At 48.5% G+C, this 10,146-nt stretch overlaps 1 long non-coding RNA gene across 1 annotated transcript; it reads left to right on the plus strand.

Moving 5' to 3' along the window:
• The first annotated feature begins 564 nt into the window (after nt 1–564).
• Nucleotides 565–2,008, plus strand: LOC146172052 (uncharacterized). The gene is made up of 2 exons (XR_014702726.1): nt 565–883; nt 1,721–2,008. It is a non-coding gene; the product is annotated as an uncharacterized LOC146172052 (long non-coding RNA).
• Nucleotides 2,009–10,146: the final 8,138 nt, after the last annotated feature.

Raw genomic sequence — 10,146 nt, forward strand, 5'->3', positions numbered from 1 at the left:
TACTACCAATGCGCATCGCGCATGCGCGAATTGGCGCCTCGAGGGGTATGCCGCGCGCGCAGCACCGGGGAATCGGCACGATAACCCATGCTCGCCACAGCAGACAGCCGCGCGCTCGCACCAAGGCAGACGAGCGCATTAAAACATACCGACATCAAAACTATAGGGACTGGGAGAGTGAAAAAAGGAAGGATGAAACGGCTTCATTGGCTCTTGGCTTGCAAAGGTTGGCCGCATGACGTCACGCTCCCTCCTGGTTTTTATTTCGTTCAATACTACGCTAGGTTTCAGCCCGTCGCGTAAACCCGGCTGGTAGCCACGTTTGACCTTTAGAGCGACCGCAGATGGGGCCCCTCTTCAAGCCGTCGGGTAAACCCGGTCGGTAGCCATGCCGCGCCGCAGATGGCGCGTCGTTGCCATGGCAACAAGAGTGACCCTCTTCAAGCCGTCGGGTAAACCCAATGCCACCTAGAAGAAATTCTTCCAGGCCGGGGAGCTCCCGTGGCCACGTGACCATACGTCATCGTTGTAGGACCGTCGTCTTCCAACGGTCGTCTTCGGCGCGGCGGCTCCAGTGGCATGTTTGAACGCCCACGTGGTCGCCGAAAAACGTGGTCGTCTGCTCGAATCTTTATTTCTGTGCGTGAAGCGGCAACGGCGGCTGATATTGGTGTTTTTTGCGTGTTATGTGTGCCGAACAGGGCTGTGCAGAATTAAAACCAACTGCGACATGCCTAGGAAGTGTCGTGTGCCGCAGTGCAATGGCGATTGCAAGACAGGCCCGAGAGTGCACGTCTTCTCGTTCCCTAAAGCCTACGAAGCAAGAAACGCCTGGATACGTGCAATTCCACGCGAGAACCTGGTCGTGTCAGCAATTTCTAGGGTGAGACATTTTGCTGCTTATTATTTTCCCAGCAAGTTGCTTCTACCCTTGGGGTTGCAAGCTTTGCTTACAACTTCTTTGTGGCAGGTAAAGGCTAAAAGCGTCACGTATAGCTCGCGATGTCAAGTAGGCGTACTTATGGTAGAATATATTTATCTTGTTTAGGCCTGCGAACGTTACTTTAAAGCTAAAGACATTATTCGAGAAGCAAGCTATATTGACCAAGCCCGTCACATTCGTGTTTGCGGCTTCGAGCTGAGGCCGTAAAGACGGTATTCCCCGATTGCCCATGCTACCTGTCCAGAGTAGGGACTACACGAGAGGACCCAGAGAGGAAGCGAATGCGCTTAGAAGCCGCTGCCCTTGAGAAAGTGCTCGCGGCTTCTCATGGCCTTGCTCGCCTTGCCTTTCCTTCTTCTTTTTAGATTCACTGCAGCGCACAGGCGCGGAACATCGATCAGGATCCTCGGGAAAGGTTGCGCCCTTAATATTGCCCAACACCAAATCGTAGATAGGGCGTTCCGTGCAAAGGGCTGTCAGTTTCCCAGAATAATATTGCGTCTGCACTTCAAATTTTGCCTCGGGTAGCAACTTAATTGAGCCCACAGGGCATTTCTCACCAGTCAGATCATTCTCCTGAATCAAACTTCGTTTAACGATCATGGCACTGCTACCTGTATCTCGTAGCACAGAAACTGATTTTCCTCCTATCTTTCCCCTCGAAACCGGCATCCGATTCATCGCAGATCTAGGTTGCGCATATGCTACGGCGTTCACCACTCGAATTTTCTTGTCCTTCTTCCGATTAACCACCTTCTCTGCTTCCTCCTCCTCTAGGCCGTGCATCACGCGGACTTCCTTGCCGTTCTTCAGCTCAACAAAGCCATCGGCATCTTCTTCCTCCAGGAGACATTCAGACTCTGACAGAACCCTCGCGCATGCCGCATGGGGAGCTGCCTTGTCAGCGTCGGGACACGACATCGCTTCGTGGCCCTTCTGTTCGCATTTCCACACACGGATGGATTGTTGGTTGCGAGTTTGCGGCAGTTAGGTGCATAATGGCCTAGTTGTCCGCAGAGATAGCACCTCGGGGGTGACACTACGCTAGGTTCTGTCTGCCGGAATTCGGGCTTTCGAGGGGTTTCAGAATTTACGTTCTTGCTCAAATTTTCGCCTCTCTGAGCTTATAAATATTGATCTGCAAGATCCATCATTTCGTCCAAAGTATTACCTTTTCTTTCTTTTAAATACAGTTGCAGACCAGGGTGACAGCTGCCCAGGAACTGTTAATAATTTAGGAGTTCGAGAAGTGCGCCGTACTCTAGTTAAATTTTTGAGAGTCCAGTCCAGCGGTCAAAATAATCACTCAATCGTGCAACATACTGTGTTGCCGTTTCACCGTCCATAGGTTTTCCAGTCCTGAACTTCTCACGAAACCCATCCGTCGTAAGTATGACCTTTTAAGTATTCCAGCTTTCACCTTGTTATAGCTGCCTGCATACTCAGGACGAAGTCTTCCAAATAAGGTTAACACTCCAAATAACACTCCACTACTGCTGAAGAAGCTAACGTTGAGAGATTTTATGCGGACCTACAATGCCTTTTAAACCGCACCCCATCATCAGACGTCGTTGTTCTCTTCGTCCTGCATCCTCAGGACGAAGTCTTCCAAATAAGGTTAATGCCTCGCCACTAAGGCAAGTGTTCAAGATGGTAGCACATTCACTGTCTGTCCAATTTTAATTTATGGCTATACTTTCGAAGCTCAAGAGGAACGCGTCGAGATCATCTCTTCTCTCGTCATATTTCGGGATCAATTTACTTACGTCTATCCGCAAGCGGCTATGTCCTTCACTGGGGCTATGCACTTCAGCTAAACCCTTGTTGTTCTCTTAATTTTGGAGCTGAAGTTTCATAGTAATTCCTTTTCCCGCTGAAACTCCTCTTCTCGCTCCTTTCGAGCCTTCTCCCGTTCTTTTTCTGCTCTAACTCTTTCCTCCTCGGCTTCCTTTCGAGCCCTCTCTCGTTTTTTTTTCTTCTCTCTCTCTCTTTCTTCTTTTTCTCTCTCTTTATCCTCTTTTTCTCTCTGGCTAACCCATTTCCGCAGTTCGGCACCGGACAACCCCAGCTGGGTGCCAGCCTCAATCAGCTTTTTCAAGTTCAACGCGAATCGCTTGGGTGTAGCCTAAAGTCTGCTTAGCGAACCTCGCCTTAACGCTTCCGCGCGGCACTACCTCTCGCTATCCCTCTGCTGCTGCGCAGTTTACGGCCTCTTCGTAAACACTTACATCTCGTTCTCCGTCCTCTGAGCTTGAGTGCACTAAACGTCCTGTCGTGGACGCCAGAATAATTATCACCCGTTAATAATTAGAAGGTATTATTAACGATGCGCCCTTAACGGTGCACACACTCCTAGACCCCCTTAGAGTAAGTGGGGGTAGCTGTTCGGGTCGCAAGGAGATGCCTGCGACTTGCGTGGCAAGCTCAGCCGGAATTAAACTACCTTTTAGTGACAGAAGGGGTGGCCGTTTGGTGCCCAGCGGTCGCCGGTTCCAACCAGAGTAAGGGTCGGAGTCAGAAGTAACAAACTAAACACACTTTATACACAGCAAGAGACGATACAGAGGAATACAAAAACACTAAAATTGCACAGACGAGAGGTTCACAGAACAACAAACGCTAAGCATGCAAATACACAGGTATTCAATAACACAGAGGCTTTAAAACACAGATCGAACACGAGAGAATCACATAAACAAACACCAAATTGTTCACCGGGCACTGTTGCAGACCGACGCCTCGAGAGTCACGATGTGGCCGCCATAGGAGACGAGCGCCGCTCCCTCGCAGGTCCGTGGGTTTGCCAGCAGCGGGTGATGCCCGGGAGTCTAGTTGTCGCACTAGCGAACAAGCCGCAACCACTTACTTACTGACTGACTAACTACACAAGCGGCGCGGCCTCCATAAATAGGGCGCGCCGCGTCTGTCTGTCAAGGCGCGCTAATTGGCAAGCGCGCACACACACTTAGCTTCGCTCGCTAGAGCGCCCCCTTTTCCTCCCGTCGAGCCGCGCGTCGTCATTGGTCAGGTCGCATAGAATGTTCTGGAGACGTCTGGCATTTTCCGGACTGTTGAATCACCATCATCGCCGGGTGACGAGAAAGAGGGTGATGGCGACGCGTACAAAGCTACGCGCTCTCTCGCGCGGGGAAGGTTTTTCTAGAACCTTGTGGAAGTTTCGATGCGGCGACGCGGGGGCCTCGTGCCGCGCCCCCTTAGTAAAAATGTGCGCCAATTTCATGACACATGCCTACTTAATTTTAGTTGAAAAGAAGCCCCGTCCTCAACGAAAGTGGGGAAATAATTGTGTCGCCATTCTATCTCCCTTCGTGGCGACTACAAAATCCCAGTAAACAGCAATACCCGCTTTTTTAGATGCGATTCTTTTCAAGTCCATAATATTTACTCAAGGGGAACACATTCTCCAAGAAATGGTTTCGTTCATTGCTTATCCTATCGTTTCAATATAATCTGAATAACGTTGGCCAACATGCACCACGATAAGGATTATCCTTAATATATACTTGGTGCCATCTCTAAAATACCATAAAATCTCATTTTGGCCTAATAATAATAGATAGTGATGATACAGACATAGAGTGAATTATAATTACAAAAAAGCAGATTAACTGATTCGAGGTCCCTCCTATATTTCCGGAGAGAGTGAATCAATGGAGAGCCTGAAGCATAACGTAAATACATCGTTTTTTAATACAGTGTGCGCTTTGTAGTTCGAATCCGCCTTAGGCGTTTGTCTCCTTTCTAAATTGCGCTTTTGTAGCCCTGCCCTGCCATTTTTTTGCTTTCTCTGATTTGTTTTTCGTGCATTATTATAACCATTTTGTTCGCGGCAGTTTTTGTCAAGGCCCACGGTTCTCAGCCTCCCGACTTCTCCCTTTGTTTTCTTTCTACCTGGCGACAGGTTCCTTTCCCGGTTTCCTAACTTAAACAAGTTCAACTTTCCCGTTTTCGCCGCTACATACACATGCCCACCGTATTTCGTTCATTGACTCATTCATTATCTCCTCCAAGCCGCATCGCACGCCATTCATACTGTTAGGAGTGGTTTTAATTTTTAAAGGCATCTGTTTCCCGTTTCCAGCACACGACGCACTGCAGTCGGTGCTGTTTGTACTTGACCTAACCGGACTTTTTTTTTCTGCTGGGCTGGCTGTGCAAGGGGCTTTGCGTTCGACATTCGCCTTGTTGTAATGAAGCTTGAGAAAACTACGCATAGCAAACAGGGAAAGCAAAACAAAAGACGTACAGAATTGTCAGCGACCACCCGAAGCTTACAGGCAGCATTTCATCGGCCAGGTCGCTGGCGCGGACCCTGGACAGGGCGGCATAGTAGCCGACAGCACTCCGACTGTCGGCAGCCGACGGCATGCGGAGGATCACGCAGACGGCAGACTTTTTTCTTTTATTTGTATGCCGGCTCGCCCCACCCCTGCGTGCCCAGTCATGGCCGGTCTCGAGGGAGAGCGCGTTTCTCTCTTCTCTTACGGCCTCTCCAATGGGGTCTGTTTCCACCGCCCGCCGCGCCTCGGTGGGGTCGCCACCGCCCCACTGCTGCTCCTCCGCTACAGCCGTTCACGCGCAAGGGAAACACGCGCTCGCTCTTTGCTCCGCCCGCATCGGTTGCAACCGGCAGGTTCTGATATTTCACCCCTTATGGCTTATAGGAAGAAGCCGTAATCAGCGTCTGATTTATCGTGTATGAGCAATAAAATAGTCAATAATGCGCGTGCGCGCGAGAGCGCGCGCGCCTTCGTCAGTGCTGTCGCGCACGGTCGAATGAAGTTTCGGGTGCACTTACATCAACACTTTTTGCTCCTAAATTTTTCACAAAAATATATGTACCATTTTACGCAGTGTGCCTTTGAAAGCTGTAAGCAGGTAGAGCGCGATCTGACGCTAGTGCATGGCAAACTGTTCGGTGGATATTCTGTCAACCGCTGCCGTTTTCGTTTAGAGCAAAAGAGGCACTGACGAAAATTCATAGCACGTCTCAGATTCAGAGTAAGGATCAAACATTTACGCATACAGTTAAAATTTCAGTAGTCTAGTGAAGTGGGCTGTTCTAGCTTCGTTTGAAACAAATCAGTAGGTTGAAAGACAGCAGATGTATACGTAGTCTCGCCAATGACGCACACGTAGACAGTCATAGTTTAATACAGTGATAAAAAAAACGACATTTAATAGAGGAAATGAGCGTAAGCACATATGCATAATTGAAAATTGCAGCAAGCAAAAAAAAATGTCCTTCCAAGTTAACACATTGCACTCATTCATCAAAACGGTACATGCGGCTAGAAAATTAAAGTCTCAAAATCTTTCTGGACGGTTTGTGCACATAAGGAGCTGGCCTTTCGTTCCTGTCTGTCACCTTCTTAGCATAATTGACAAGAAGTATTCTGAGAAATTTCTTACATATTAAAGAAGCGGACCTTATAGCATGGCTATTGTCAATGCCTTCCGGACAACTCAGCCAAGGTGAGTCCTCAAGTGCTGGCTGGATTAAGATTTGTAGGACTTCAAGGACATTTGTGTATGGTAGGTGCACGACAGCTTTTTCAAAAAGAGACACAACCTTGTCCAAGAGGGCTACAAACTCTGGTTTTGGATAATGCGGTCCGCTAGAATCTTGTCCTCGCAGAATAGTGTACATGGGGCTGCTTCTTTCGCTGGTTTCAAGAAGGATAGCACAAGCGTCACACCCGAAGTCACTGATTAACTTCACAATGTATCCAGCGACGTAAGCTAAACCAGAATACGTGACAGTGGGTAATGGGATGACAGGAGATACCATCACTTCTTTCAGTTCCTCGGTTACTGATTGCGGCAGAGCTGAAATGATTTCGTCGGTGTCGACACTAGGTGCCTAGGCGCGCAATACAGCGCGACATACAACTCCTATAGTCACCTCTGAATAAATAGCACAGAGAAAAGCTTTTATATCCATTATTGAGGAGTGTCCCTTGAGTAACAGTGGCGCATGTGTAGTAAGCAAAGCATTCTACCAAAATAATGGGGCAGCGATTGCTCTCCAAGGCAGGCATTACTGCACAGATAGCTACAAGGAACTATTAGTTCAAAAACATACTAGAAAAAGAATGAAAATATTTCTAGGAATTAGTGCTTGAAATAGATTTCCTGTTGTTTTCATAAAATAACATGATATCATGTAAACATTTCATTAAACCAACGTTTATTTGCAAAATTAAAATAATGTTTATAATACAACATAAAACATTTGCTGGTCTATAAATTATAGCAAAATTGAAAACAAAACTTAAAAGCGTTTACTCTGACATTATACTAATACTTTATGTCATGTAAGCATTTTGCAACTTACATTATATTTTTATAAAATTATTTTCATCTTCGGTGTTACCTCGATGGTTTCTCATCTAGCGCTGAAAGACGGTTTTGCCATTGTTGCTGTTATGTTTGCCTTGAAGAAGCTTCGATGTGATCACTGCTCATTCACTTTTTTTATTCATCTTCTTGTACAAGCTTGGGAAAAAAATAAGATTAAAATGAACAAAAGTAGATACCATGCCGCAATACATGTCATATGCTTGTCGAGCGTTTGCTGAGCGACAGTGTTTTTTAATATAAAGACTCCATTCACGTGCGTAGCACGCTGACAAGATGCCGCTGCAGCATCTACCTTCTGTAATTTTTCATTTAGGGGCTGCACTCACCACGAAACCAGCGGGCGACAGCGCGAAACCAGGCAAAAGCCACCCGCCGCCACTGAAGCAGATGCGGAGCGAACAGTGAGCAGGTCGCGCCCCTTGCGGCGGCGGAGAGCGTGACTCAAGGATAAAAGTTCCCATTGTTCACGCGGCGATTGAGAAGGCCGTAAGAAAAAGCGCGCGCTCTCTCCCTCGAGACCGGTCGTGGCCCAGTGGAGTTGCTTTCTCGAACTGCTAATAGATGGCGCTGAAGTCGCAGCAAGCTGATGACCAGACTCTAGGGGAACAGTTCCTGACGGTTCACTGATCGACAGCTCTCCAAAACAGCCGCCGCTCAAAAGAACCACCGCCCAATGAGCCGCCGCTAATTCTCGCTCTTTTGAAAGAGCGGCTCGAAAGACAGCCGAAGTCTAGGGGATGTTTGCTAATCTTGTGAGGAAGGGCGGGAAGCATGCATCTCCGCGATCACCCTCGCGCGCACTTCGTTCGCGCGTACGGGATGGGAGGGAGGTGGGGGGCAGGCGGTGATCTCGGAGGCTACGCGGGAGGGCAGTTGCTTTCTTGCATCGCTAAATTGCTAATTGATGGCGCCGAAGTCGCATCCAGAAGATCCGACTCCCAAGTAACCGTTCAGCACGAATCGAATCACTGAGCAAGAGAGCCGGCTCACTAAAAGAGCTTCCGCTCATTTTTAGTCGGCCGCCGCTCTAGCGCTCCTTTCAAAGAGCCGCTCAAAAGATCCGGCTCGCTCCTGAGCGACCCATCTCTACGTGTGAGTCAGTCAGTGTGTGAGCTAGTATTACGGCGCGTTCGCAAGTGCTACGGCTCGACTCCCGAAGTTCACCCGATGCTGGCAAGCCCACAGACCTACGAGGGAGCGGCGCTCATCTCACATAGCGGCCACATCGTGACTATCGAGGCTTCGGTCTACAACAGTGCCCGGTGAACAATTTGGTGTTTGTTTATTATTGCGATAGCAATACTGTGCCAAGTATTCCCGGCGGACACCACACTCGACCGTGAACCGCCGAGGAGGAGGAGGAGGAGGAGCAGAAGAAGAAGGCTGGTAACTGTAACTTACGCTCTCGCGTCATACTCTTAAAGGATGAGCTTAAGTGTCCCCAATAATGTAGCACCTAACACTGATAGGGCGTGATAGGGGATTATGTTGTTGTGGCTGTAGGAAGGAAAAGAAAATGCACGGGCCTGCTACTGGCCCTGTAGCTGAGCTACTTCTGCTGCCTCGTGCGGACAGAAGACAAAAAAAAAGAAAGAAAAGGAAGTGGGAGAGAAAGACGCACGCCGCAATAGCCGTCGCCCACCACTGAAGTGGTAGTGTGTGCAATGATGGCCTACAACGAATAAAAATTCGATGGCAGGCTAGCCCCCGTCGCAAGCAGCGGTGACCTACCTGTCCCAGCCCCATCAAGGCCAGGAGCATCATCATCATCATCATTAGCCTGATCATAGCCACTGCAGGGCGAAGGCCTCTCCCATATTTCTCCACTTAACCCGATTCTGTGCTAGCTGCATCCACTTGACCCCTGCGAACTTCTTAATCTCATCCGCCCACCTAACTTTCTGCCGCCCCCTGCTACGCTTTCCTTCCCTTGGAATCCAGTTTGTTACCCTCAGCGACCATCGGTTATCCTCTCTTCGCCCTACATGTCCTGCCCATGTCCATTTCTTCTTCTTAATTTCTACTAGAATGTCGGTAACTTGAGTTATTTCTCTGACCCACTCTGCACGCTTTCTAACTCTTAATGTTACCCCTACCATTTTTCGTTCCATAGCCCTCTGGGTTGTCCTCAACTTAGGTAGAACTCTCTTCGTTAGCCTCCACGTTTCAGCCCCATAGGTGAGTACAGGCAAGATGCAACTGTTGTATACTTTCCTCTTGAGCGATACCGGTAAGCTGCTAGTCATAATCTTGCGCTCCATCCCAATCTTATTCTTCTTGTTATTTCCTTTTCGTGGTCCGGATCTGTGGTTACTACCTGTGCAGCGGTTACTACCTGTGTTGCAGGAGCAGCACCTAGCAGGCAAAAGAAATTTCCGCCGTTGCTATCGCAAGTCAACTAGGGTTAACCAGACTTTACCCACCACTAATATTTTTTACTCTCTCGTGTATTGTTTTGTGTTGTAAAGCCTCTATGTTATTGAATACATCTTTAGTTGCATGCTTAGCGTTGTTTTCTGTGAACCTCTCGTATGTGCATTTTTCGTGTGTATTCCTCTGTATCGTCTCTTGCTGTGTATAAAGTTTGTTTTGTTTGCTCACTCCGACCCTTACACTAGCTTGAACCAGCGAAAGCCGGGCACCAAACGGCCATCCACTTCTGTCACTACAAGGTAGTTGAATTCTTGAATTCCGGCTGAGCTTGCCACACAAATCGAGGGCATCTCTTTTGCGACCGGAACAGCTACCCCCACTCACTCTAAGGGTGTCTGGGAGTGTGCACACTATTAAGGGCGGAATACATGCGGCGTTTTTTTCCA

This window comes from Amblyomma maculatum, unplaced genomic scaffold (genome assembly GCF_055883805.1).
Source record: "Amblyomma maculatum isolate TAMU_Amacu unplaced genomic scaffold, ASM5588380v1 scaffold_15, whole genome shotgun sequence".
Taxonomy (NCBI): Eukaryota; Metazoa; Arthropoda; class Arachnida; order Ixodida; family Ixodidae; genus Amblyomma; species Amblyomma maculatum.